Source organism: Vitis riparia, chromosome 15 (genome assembly GCF_004353265.1).
Source record: "Vitis riparia cultivar Riparia Gloire de Montpellier isolate 1030 chromosome 15, EGFV_Vit.rip_1.0, whole genome shotgun sequence".
Taxonomy (NCBI): domain Eukaryota; kingdom Viridiplantae; phylum Streptophyta; class Magnoliopsida; order Vitales; family Vitaceae; genus Vitis; species Vitis riparia.
In genome coordinates this window covers 15,373,236-15,386,119 of record NC_048445.1, presented here as the reverse complement: position 1 = coordinate 15,386,119, position 12,884 = coordinate 15,373,236, and the positions used below count along the sequence as shown (strand labels likewise).

Here is a 12,884-nt window from a genome sequence, read left to right as displayed (position 1 = left end):
TCCATTTTGCCAAGCTAAAACTCAATGAGCCGAATCGAAAGTGAACTGGATGGGATGATCATTTTTAAAACACTATTGAGAGGAGGGTTAGAGGGTACTTTTGGAATGTTGATAATTTTCACTGTTTAATAACATATTTGGAGGATTATTTTCTCAAAAATGGATATACTGTCAAATTCAAAATTCAAACTTCCCCTCATCTAAATCAATTAATTTTAAGCCAAGGACTTAAATGGATATGGTATAGTTGATGAGGCATATATATATACATACATATGCCATCCACCCTCGACATATGCTGCCGCCTTTTACTCTAACCCTCAACATCCGACTCCGCCTTTCATCGGCCTGATTTTGAGTGATCAAATAGGCCACCGCCTCCTCCAAGGAACTATTCAGGTAAAGATTAAAGATTGATTTCTTTTCCATTCTTTGTTTAGAAAATCTTGTGATTGTAGAGCACATTAGGGTTTAGATTTTGGTTTGAAATGTGGGTTGATGTTATGGCGGTATAGTTAACTGCAAAATGGAGATTAGAAATGTGATGGAGTATGAGACAGTTGCAAAGGAAAAATTGCCTAAGAAGGCATAAGGATCCCCAGGGAATCAAAATCTGCTCCTTGTCGCTTTTTTCACAGAAAATGGATAGCTGGATTAATCTCTTTATTGGATCCGTGGGAGGTGGGCAAAACATAGCAAAATTGTGATGTTTAGTTTGACGGGTATAATCTGCTGCTCGGCTCAGCTCTTTTCGCAAGATCTGCTCCTTGTCGCTCTTTAAATTTCTCACTTTTTGTAGAATTCCTGATGATTCCATTTCCTTCCATTCCCTTTTGTTAAAAGTTTAATAAATATGTGGGACGATACATCTGTTGTACAATGTTCTACTTAAAAACTCTAATTTTAGATTTTGAAAATCCGATATTTGAAATGAGTGTTGCAAATATGATTATTATCGAGAAACTATCAAAACAATGGGATGGTGAGAATGCATATACCGCTGATGGGTATCCCTACTTACTAGTGGATGATGAAAAAGGGAATCCAGGACCCCTCCACTGAGAAAAGTTACAATCCTAACAAAGATTGGCAGTTTGCTACCTTTTAGCTCAATAAGGCATTATTTTTTTCTCCTTTGAGATGCAAAATAAGGTTCTTGTAAGAATTGATTGGAGCTTAAGTGAATAAAAGAACTGCAGTGAATCTAGCTGTTTCTTCAAATTTCTCCTGCAGATTGTTCACAGTTCAAGAGCTAGGGATCTGATTTTTGTTCTCACTCTTCATAGTGAAGCTTCAATTCCCTTTTTTGTTCACATGTTCTCATTCTTTTCTGTTTTTGATCTTCAATTTGAATTTTTAATCACATGATTTTTAATCTTCAATTACCTTTTTCTCTAGGCAATTATTTTAGCAAAGTATGTAGCTAATTGTGCTTTTTTTTAACTTTCAAATATGGATTTTATGTCCATTTCCCTTTTATCTAATTCAAGAACTGCTTGAATTTCAGGTATTTTTTGCTGTGGTTTGTTGCCAGAGTATTGAGATCGATGAAAGGTGAAAACATGAATAAAAGATGATGACACCTTCCCTCTCCCTCCCTCTCTCTCTCTCTCTCTCACACACACACACACACACATGTCTATAAATACATGCAGAAAAGAGAAGAATTGAACTGTTTTTAGGGGTTGGGGGGAAGAAGAAGCTGAATTGAGCCACTTCAGTGGACTTCTTGGCTCATGTATTTGTTGTGCTCACTTCATTCACTGATTTGGCATGGTATGTACTTTCTTTAGTTGTTATAACTCACGATGATTCTAATCAGTCTCATCATAATTGTGTTGATTGAAGTACGGAATCCATGTTCTATAGGTGTAGTGGTAAACCAACTGGCCTTACCCAAGTTTCCTTCCTTCAATGCCTTCCCTATAACAGCCTGCAATTGGGCACTAATCATAAAAAAACAAAGCCTTTTGATTTTAGAATCTCCAACCCCTTAGCACCCAATCAGCCTCTGTAAAAGAAGCAAACTCAAACAGGAACAAGGCTCCAAATCCAGTTTGCAAGGGCAATTCTACAAACCGCATCTAGGGGCAGTTCCTTTCCACCAAGGGACACATTTTATCTGAGACATAGTTCTGCAATGGATTGTTTTAGTTCCTTTCCTGTGCTTTAGTCTCTTTGGGTTGTTTATACTCCATCATTGTTGTTTTCTGCTGCTTGTATAATTATTTGAAAAGTTAACGCTGATTTTGAACCATGCCTTCTCACAGGAATGAGGTGATTTGAGGAGCTATTTAGAGATGGACATGACAAATAAGATTGAAAGATTTTGTCATTTTGAAATTTTAATGCATCAGCTTGGTTAGCCATCTATTGAGCATGTGTTAACTCATTTGTAAGTTTCCTTTTTTGGATTATGTATTATTTATACTGATGAATTATATGGTAATTGAATGTAAAACAATATATAAAGTATGATATTTATTCATTTTTCTAAATAAATTCTCTGTAATTAGTTTAATTTATAAAAATGTTATATGTTTAAGAAACAACATATAAAATTGCGTTTCATGTAATTAGACTTTCTTGATGCAAAGTGCCAAGTCCTTCTTGATGTAAGTTGCATAGCAGCAGCTAAATGAACCATCTTGTGAATCTAGGCATGAACATCCATACTATTTTTGGTTCTTGAAAAGTACTAAGGGAAAAAATATTAAGAAAAATGATTCTTTCATGTTTGATTTACCATGTTAAATACAAAAGAAAATCAAATATAATTAAAATTAGATAGAAGCTTATGCATTTTCAAATCACTTAAGCTATTTATAGAGAAAGAAAAATAAGTTAAAGAAGTTTGAAGAAACAAGTAAAAATAATTTATTAACTTTAAATGTACTTTTTATTTTTCTTTATATTTTCTCTCCTTTTATTTTTCCTCTCTATTTTTTTCTTGCATTTCTCCTCAAATTTTTGAAGAATCAAATATAAGGCTAAAGTTTTTATGGTGGTACTTGATGTCAGCAAAATCTAACACTAAAGCACATATAGGCAGGTTTTGGACGGCACACCGATCCACCACATCACATATGTATATATATATATATATATATATACAGAAATCAATAAGAATATATCAGGCAAATAGATTGAGAGAAAAAAAGAAAGGGCAGCTCCTTAAGGCAGCAAAGGGGAGAGATTGGGTAAATCCATTTGACACTATTGATTGAGTTTCTTAAATAATATTTCAATAAATTTCTATTTCTAAATTATGTCTCTATTAGATTGTTTGCCATTACTTAATTTATTGAGGAGATCATTTTGTTTGATTTACTTTTACAAATGAGATAGATGTTATATCTGGGCTCATTACTAATTTGGAGAATTTTTTTTTTTTTTTTAACAGATCCTAGATGATTATCCACGACTCAACCGTATCGATTCACCATGTCATTTACATTGTTATGGGAATCAACCTCCTAGAACAATAGAATCTCATGTCTATTCACATTGCCACTTTCATCAACAATGTGGGAATCAACCATGGACAACAATAAAATCTCATGCCTACTTACCTTAGTGCCATTTTCGCCCTTCTTACTATCATTGTTCCACTACTCATCAACCTCACTGATTTGAAGTTTCGGAAAGAGGCTGACTTTGTATTTCAAGCTCACCCCATAAACACCAAGGTGGCTGTTCTTAGCTTACTAGCATTTGTCTTGGCATTTGGAATTGAGTTAACCTTCCATACGTGTCATATCTCTCCTACTTGTGCTGCTCTCCTCCATACTACCATGGTGTTTTTCGGTTCCTTCTCAATGGCTTCATTGGCATCACTCTTGTTTCCTGGTGCAGTATGACCCTTTCTACTTGTCATCTATGCCTTCCTAGCACTTAGCAACATGCAAAACCTAGTCCGGAAATGGTGTCACTGGGTTCACCATAGACTCATTTACAACCTTGAGACTGTATTAACAGGTATGTGACAATAAAAGCTGCTTTACTTTTACCCCCTAATTATCATGGGTACACATCATATAGTGCTTATTGCTACAATTTCATAGGTGGGACCTGTCTAATTTCTCAAGAATTTTGATTGTAGTTTTTGTTAGCTTGAGTATACAATTAAATAAGTAAAAAGAATTGATGCTTAGTGAAAACTAGGCTTGATTTCCAAATATTTAGAACCCAACCCATTAAATCTAGAGAAAGAAGAGTGAATTTCTGTAACAAACATGCAGCGACTTTGTTTGGTTGCTGACATACCACTCCCATGCCACATCGAATTGTATTTCCTTAGTGGTTTGAAAGAAATGTTGGAGTGGTGATGAGATTGTACGTTGTTTAATGGAGAGTTTCTACTTATGCATCTAGTCCTTAATGATCCTCAAGGAGCCTAATTTCTCCATAATTTTTGCATATATTTTTTTCCTATTTGCTTCCATGATTGGCTAAATTAGATTTACAAGTAGAAGTGTAGTCTAACATAATTGCTTTGGCTTCGATGTTACCACTATGAGATTGAGGCAAAGAGTCTGCAACATATTGTGTTTAAGTACTTTGGAATGCACCTAATTAAGATCTTAACTAAAAGGGTGTTTTTCTCTAGCCAAATTTGAGGGGTCCTTTTCAATGCAAGCCTTCCGCTTTTACCTAACAGTAACAGGAACTTTATAGAGAAATGGAAAAATTAATTTAATTTAAATATGAAAACAGTGAGTGCTTTAGATGGATTGGCAATTCTGGATCAATTCCTATATATCCTCTCAATTTAGGTCTTTCAAAATTCTCCATTGGATAAATTGCCTATTCAAAGTTGATTATGATTATGCTTAAGGTTGTTAGAGGCTAAGGTAAATGGTTTGAGATTGGAGATGAACAAATTGAACCAACAGTTTTTTAAATTATGGGTATCTTGGTTAAATTTTGTAATAAAAGATCAAGGGTGTTTAAAGGTTTCATTTTTTAGCCTAGTATTTTTTGCTCTTTCTAATTGATCTAACATCAAATTTGGATCTATCGACATAAAAAATTCACTGAAAATATTCTAAATGATTGTAATGATTGTAGATGGACAAATTGAATCAACAATTTTTTTTTTTTTTTAAATTATGGGTATCTTGATTAAATCTTGTAATAAAAAATCAAGGGTGTTAAAAGGTGTCATTTTTTAGCCTAGTGTTTTTTGCTCTTTCTAATTGATATAACATCAAAGTTGGATATATCAACATAAAAATTTCATTGAAAATATTCTAGCTGAATTACAATCATTACAGTTTCTACTATTTAAAGCTAAATTTCCAAATTAGGGTTTGAGGAAACAGAGTGGTCATTAAGACTCCCTCTTTGAGCATCTTCTCACCAAATTGGCAGTATTTGTTTCCTAAGAAAATCTACTCCTGTTTGAAGTTGGAAAACATGTTTTAGTTTAGTTTTCTTTCAAAAAGGGGATTGATTAATCTTGTCATTCCATCCTTTCTCTCATTGTTGTTTTTATATTGGAATGAAACCCTTACTTCTTGATTGGGCATCAAGAAGTCACTAAGATCAAGCTTGGCAGTAACTCCAAGTTTGTCCTTGATGAAGGTGTATAGTTGAAGTTCAAAGGTACTAGTTATTACAAGGTAAAAACAAGGAAAAAAAAATCAAGGGAGTGATAGCCCTTTCATTGGGAAACATCTCAAAGTTCAAAAGGCGCTTATTTACCTCTATCTAGGTGTAATCCATAGTTGATATTCATCTACAAAAATAAATAAATAAATAAATAATTGCTAATACTTTTACTTTGCAAAAACATTATATAGAAATGACAAAATAAAAGCAAATGGAACCAAACAAGTTTAAATAGTAGAGGTTAAAGAAAAGGCCAATCCAATAATTTATGGAACCTTCTACATTATTGCTGCTTGCAAGATCCAAAGAGACTTGGAGAAGAATAGAAACACTAAAAGAACTCTTCATGTGGAATAAAGAACTTGGAGAAGATTACAAATAGACACAATCATGTAAAGAATTTCAGTTTTCTCTAAGGAGAGAGAACATACATGTGTCTAAGCTTCTAATTATGCCGTACTGCTACTTTTCTTCAAGTGTTGTGGGACGAACAAAAACTTCATCATAATCCGGTAGCTTTAGATGTATTTGGTTCAATGAGTTCAACATGTCTAGTTTAGAGGAAGTTGCATGAATATGACCTTCTATCATCTCAGTTGAACTAGTTGGTCGCAATAAAATCAGTGCTTACTACCAGAGCTACTAGCCCAAAGTTGTTCAGAGAATGTCCTTCATGAAGGGTGTGGTTCTTTAATCATGTGAGTCAACCACCAAAAAGGGATAATTGATCTACAAGGTTGGACGATATTCCTTGGAGGCTGCAAACCTTTTATCATGGGAGTTAACCTCCAGAGATGGACCATTGTCAAAAGAATGAGAGTTGAAGCAACCAGTTAGATATATCCTAGCCATCCATGCTCATCAACAACATGGAAAAAATGAATGTCCCTAAGGGGCAGGCATGGCAATGCTCAAACGATCTATGAAATTGGCTGAAGGGTATTAGGCTGAGATAAAGTGATGTTGAGGAATATGCTAAGGGATGACTGGCCAATGGGACTTCGCCATATTGACAAGCAGTGAAAGTCAAACCAATTGGGGTTGGTCCATTTTGAATAGATTTGTGATACTACCTTCTGCATATTCCAAGAGGTTTGCACCTGTACATGGACATTGCTGTCAACCTCTCGACGGACACTACTACTCTTGCTACCACTCTCAAACTATCCATCAATATTTTTCTTTGACTTATTTCAGGATAAATTTTGACTGCTAAAGATGTTTTTCTTGATCACTCAAATAGAATTATTATCATGAGTTGCATTAAATAAATGCAAGACATGTTGAGGCCATTGTTTAAGTCATGATTTACAAGTCGAGGAGACTTGCACTTGATGAATATGTGGTCAAGGATGGGACAACATCAGATGGTGGTCACATGAAAATATTCTTGAGCAGAAAGAGATTCCAAGTGCCTTACTGTTTGCTTAAGGTAGATTTTGTAAGGTAGAGCATACCCTGTGTTGTGCCTATTGCCCAAGTCCAATTATATTTGATGGGACCTTGTCCATTTGCTTTCTTAGAACCTGAATTCTGTGGGAGATGGTGATTGCAGTAAGCCACTTCTCAATCCTGAGAGAACTGTGGACGATGTAGGTCCTCCAGAGTTTTGGTCTAACAGAAGGACCTTAATTTTAATGGAAAAGGAGGCAAAGGGGGAAGATTTTATGTAGAAAAGGGAACTGAAATGGAGAAATTATATAAATAACTACAACACAAACATCCTCTAGGTGTAAAACTCTTTGTATGCTACTTTTACATTTTTGTTCTTCATTCACTTGCTCTATTGCTTAAGGTTTTGTTCATTTTCTTTTAGTTGTATAATCGACATGTGAATGTACTCCTAGGATTTGGGCAATTCCACACTTGGGGCCTTGATTCTAATGGAGAAAGCAACTCAATCAGGAAAAGACGAAAGCAAAGTACATTTTCTTTAGAACCAATGGAACCTGTTTGTTCATTAATACTGGAGGGGGGAGCCAGTAATGTGACATGATGCCAGCCCAAGAAAGCACCAACTCAGCATGAGCAGCATGAGGAACTGGGCTCTCATACAGGTATTAGATCTATCATCCATCAGTATACATAGTATGCATATTATATTTTAATAGTGATATTAGAAGAAAAATTATCTGATACTGTCCTTACACATATCATAATTTTGAGAGGTGGTGTAATCATTCATTTCCAAATCCCAACTAGGTGAACTTAGCTCTCACAACTTAAAAAAATAAGTAAAAAGGAAAATGATTCAGATTTCAAGATAATTAAGTGAAATCTTTGCTATTAGATAAATATTTTTCATCCACCTCTTCTACTATATTTTATATCATCCACTTACATGGTAAGAATGACAATGGGGCAAGTTTTCTTCTGATAAGTAACCAATCCGCTGTTAGATAGAAGATTCATAAACAAGTTAAGGATAAGTTCAAAATTTTTTATTTATTGGGAAACCAAACTCAGGGAACCTGCAACTATATGAAGTCAGTAACATGTATCCATGATGGTTAAGGGTAAAGTTGGAGGGCTTCTTCTCATGTGCCCTTGTTGCATTCCAGTGAGTACAGTCTGTTCGTGCCATCCTATGCAAGTTGTCAACAGAGAGGATATGACATAGGTGACATATAGAAGGGGGTCGCCATGCATCTGATGCAAGAAAACCAGTGAAAGGGAATTAGAAAACACAATGGGAGTGCAGAGGAGAGCAGCAGAAGAAGAATGGAAAGTGAAGTCAATTCCTAATGCCAAAACAAATGCTAGTAAGTTAGCAACAGCGACCTTGGTGGTTATGGAGTGGGCTTGAAATGCAGAGTTTGGCTTATTCTGGAACACTCCAAATCAATGAGGTAGAGAAGCAGGGAAAGAATAAAGGTTAGAAGGGCGAGAATAAGGTTATGTGAAGTAGAAATGTGATTGTGTTGTTGTTGGAGGTTGATTCCAAAAAGTTGAAATTAGCATAGAGAATATACATGGTTGTGTTATGGATACTCAATTTAAATCAGTTGTAATAAGAAGAGACAAAACCAATAGACGGTGAAGCCACTGAATTTCATGGGGTGTTAATGTCTACTCAACACACTTTATCACTTTCTCTTATAAATGTCTATATTCGGTTAAAATAATAAAATTCATTTACACAAATTTTTTTCCAGTGTGGGATTCAGAAACTAGTTGACCTGTGACACATATTTTACTTATGTAGTTCTTCAAAACTATTGGGCCTTTGCTAGCATCAATTAGAGCTCAAAAGTAACAAAATAGGTTAAGACTACTAACCCTATATTTATTATTTAGGTTTTTGGAAAACTAGAAGGAAAATAGAAAGGAGAAATAAAATGAAAGAAATTGAAGGAAAATAGATTTAAAGTTAATAAATTATTTTTATATCTTTTAAAATATTATTTAAATTAATTTTTTTAAAAATTAGATAATTTGAAAATATATGGTTAATTAATTTTAATTATATTAATTATTATTTTTATTTTTATGATAAACAAAATGTGAGAAAATAATTTTTCTTTAACTTTTTTTGTTTTTTTTTTTGCTTCTTTAGTAGTTTTCCTAAAACCATGCTTTTAAATAAAATGACTTAATTTACATTTGGAGAGAGTACTTGAATAAAAAAAGCATTAATGTTCTTGAGATTTTACAATTTAAAATTTTCATTTCTACCTCTAAATTAAGATTTTTTTTTTTCTGTTATTATTATTTAGGCACTTGTGGAAAACAATTAAGTTATTAACTATAATAAAATTCTAATCATTTTAAAATTGACCGTGGTGTGAAGTTAAATTGTATCATATGTTAGAGAGGTTGGCCAACTACTATGATCAAAATGGCTGCATGCACAGTATCAGCAATCATGAGAAATCGACCAATCCACATGTGCTGGGGAATTTATAGCCCGTAATTGAGTAAGATCACAAAGTTTCCTCCAACCTAAAAAAAAAAGATGTGACTAAAGGCGTGTTTGGTAAACTTAATTCTAATTACTTAATGAATTAAGTTGATTTTAAGTTAAATTATACTTGATGTGACTAAAAGGGTGTTTGGTAAACTTAATTCTAATTACTTAATAAATTAAGTTGATTTTAAGTTAAATTATACTTAAGGTGATGACTTAAAATTAATTGCTTAATTTTTATTTTAAAAATTAAGGTTATTTGATAAAATTAACGTAAAACTTATTCTAAGTCTCAAATTAATATATTTATCCTAATAAACTATAATCGATGAAAAAGAGGTCGAGTAATAATGAAGATTGTGGAATAACAAAAGAGACGTAATGGTAACTAAAGTAAATAAGAATAAAAAAAAGTAAAATAAAAGTATTAACTTAAGAATAAATTAATTATTTTTATTTATTATTTAAAATTGTATTTTTACTTTAAATCATATTATTAAGTTTTTTTATAAAATATATTTAATTTACTTAATGATTTAAATTAAATTATTAAGTCATTATCAAATACCCACCAAAACTTATTATTAATAAAAAACCAAAATTCAAGTTTGAAACTCATGTAATTAACCTCTTTTGGTTAACTCGGGAAAGAAAATGGAATGTATCTATTGAATCTCATTCAATTAGCTATGGTAGATTAAGATCATGAAGCTTTTCAACTAAGAACATTCTATTTATTGTTTATAATTTTACTTATTGTCTGTTGTCCCTATGATACAAAAGAGGACACCAAAATAATTGAGTGTTGAGCAATATGAATGACTTGCCATTCACTCAGATTCGAAACTACTATGTAGACTTTTGTCTAGTTACAAACATTTATAAGATTTAAAACTACGAGCTTTGAACTCGAGGTTCTTACATTTGTAAAGTCTTTAGAAAACTTTGTGGACATATAAAAATTAATAATAAAAAAAACACAATGTAAAGGAAAAAAGTAATAAAAAAATAAAATTTTAAAATTATTTTATGATAAAAAAAATTAAAGATCTAGAAGTCTCACCTAGAAGACAAATCTTAGAGCCTCACATTAGAAATTGCAAGTCCTGCAGAAAAATTCATATTATTCATCATCAATCCTATCTTACTCATATTAGCCTTATTTATAGGCTAATAAGTTACTTTAGCATTATATGTATAATAGGAGTATCTATATCAATGTGGGTTAGAATAATATCAGTCCCACGTGAAGTTTTAAATGGTACGTATAAAAGTTGTATGTTTTGCATAAGGTCAAATTTGATCCTGACTCTTTCAGTTCTGTGCCCATGTTCCCAATTGATTTCTTTTTTTATTGGATTTGATATTTTAGCTAGCATGATTTGATGGTACTATGCCACCTCACTGCTTAAGATTTCAGAGGAAGAGCTCACTGTTACCTACATAATCAAGAACATTGCCTTGGCAGTGTATAATGGCTGAGAGGAAATGCATATTGACTAGTCGGCATGAATCGATAGGTACAACATCCCAATTCTGATTTGAGTTCTGCAGGCTTTGTACCAACTGATGCACGTGTTGAAGAGCTTTCAACTTGCTAAGCATGTTGTTGATTTCTCTTGGCATGAAGGTGACTTCTATTTTAACTTTCTAATTTCAGTCGTACGGTAAGATTTCTGCCATATCAAATCCCGGCCAAGATGAAGGCCATAACAGTAAGATTTCCTGCCAGACACCATTTGTTCATGGTTTATTTGCATGCCTAGAGTCAGCATAAATACCATGGATCAGAAACTGATGAAGTTGTTCTCCTTCAAGCTTTCCACAATCTACAGTAACCTGAGTAGTTATGATTATGGTTTTGTTGAGTTAGCAAAGCCAAGTGGTTGAGAACTGTTCAGTCAATGGCTCCACCGAGCTCAAAAGTTTCGCATGAAGGAAGGTTTTCACATCTCACCACAACTTCTACCACTTAATGTCTTTTAATTATTAATATGAAGCAATTTTTGGTTTTGTGTCCTACCGTAGTATATATAATTTTGTTCAACACATTCTACCACTTCCATCAACTGATTCCATTCTTGGACCCTCATAATCCACTTGGACTAATTCCCCCTCCCTAAGTGTGATTGAGTTTCACTTTATTCTAGTACAAATAGAAAACTTGAATTGGGAAACTTGTGATCCAGATACCAATTTCTAGTGTAAGAAATGCTTACAATCAAATATTACAGGATAAAAGCCCCAAAAGCCAGCAAATCATGGGTTCATAACTATAGAATTAGCAGGAAAACACCATTAGTTTATGATTTATTTGCATGGCTAGCAGTAAATTCCATGAGTCAGAAACTGACAAAGTTCCTCTCCTTCAAGCTTTCAACTGTATCCTTCAGGCTCACCTCCAGAGGAGTTAAGTGAATTCCTAAGCTCTTTGCTTTCTCCTGGGATACGAGGAAGGATGGTGCATAAGGTTTGTCATCAGCGCATCTGCCACCAATGAAACACATGAATCCATCTTAGAACTTTTTGCTCAGTCAGAGAAACAAGTGCTGATATCAAACAATAAAAATTGCATTCTCGAAATTCAATTTTCCAATATCCTAATTTTTTAAAATTAATTTTCCAAGATTCCAATATTGGAATAATTTTCCAAAATTCCATTTTTTAAAAAATTCAAATTTCCAAAATTCCATTCTCGAAATTCAATTTTCCAAGATTCCAATTTTTTAAATTTAATTTTCCAAGATTTCAATATTCAAATAATTTTCCAAAATTCCATTTTTTAAAAATTTAATTTTCTAAAATTCCATTCTCGAAATTCAAATTTCCAAGATTCCAATTTTCAAATAATTTTCCAAAATTACAATTCTTATAATTCAATTTTCCAAGATTCCAATTTTCGAATAATTTTCCAAAATTCTAATTTTTTTTTTTAAATACCATTCTCAAATAATTTTCCAAAATTTCCAAATTTCCAAATTATTATTTTTTTTTTAAAAAAAATACCATTCTCAAATAATTTTTCAAAAATTCCAATTCTCACATCTAATTTTCAAACTCTTTTTTTTTTTCAATATTTTTTAAATATAAAAAATGACTAAGTTTTCCTAATTCCAAAATGATGGAATTTATGAGAATTAATTCATGACAAAAATAAATTGGGTTTTGGTGGGGGCCCAACATTTATAACATTTCTTTAAAAAATAATTCAAGTATGCACGATCGATTTTGTTTGATTTTGATTTGGTTTTGTGTGAAATTTTTTTTTACACTTGTCATTGTACACTAACCTTATTTTCATGACAATGCTTTATTTTATTACATGCTATCAAGGTACGCTCTCACCCTCACTTTGTTTATTATT

General features: G+C 32.7%; 1 long non-coding RNA gene across 4 annotated transcripts; it reads left to right on the top strand.

Annotated features, from left to right (window-relative positions):
* The first annotated feature begins 287 nt into the window (after window positions 1-287).
* Window positions 288-8,702, top strand: LOC117932441. 4 transcript variants are annotated; one of them, XR_004654172.1, is made up of 6 exons: window positions 288-399; window positions 1,508-1,776; window positions 2,271-2,395; window positions 3,404-3,978; window positions 7,461-7,670; window positions 8,175-8,702. It is a non-coding gene; the product is annotated as an uncharacterized LOC117932441 (long non-coding RNA). The 4 variants fall into 4 exon arrangements; XR_004654175.1 differs by having other exon boundaries at window positions 8,129-8,702; XR_004654174.1 differs by having other exon boundaries at window positions 8,080-8,702.
* The last annotated feature ends 4,182 nt before the right edge of the window (window positions 8,703-12,884 follow it).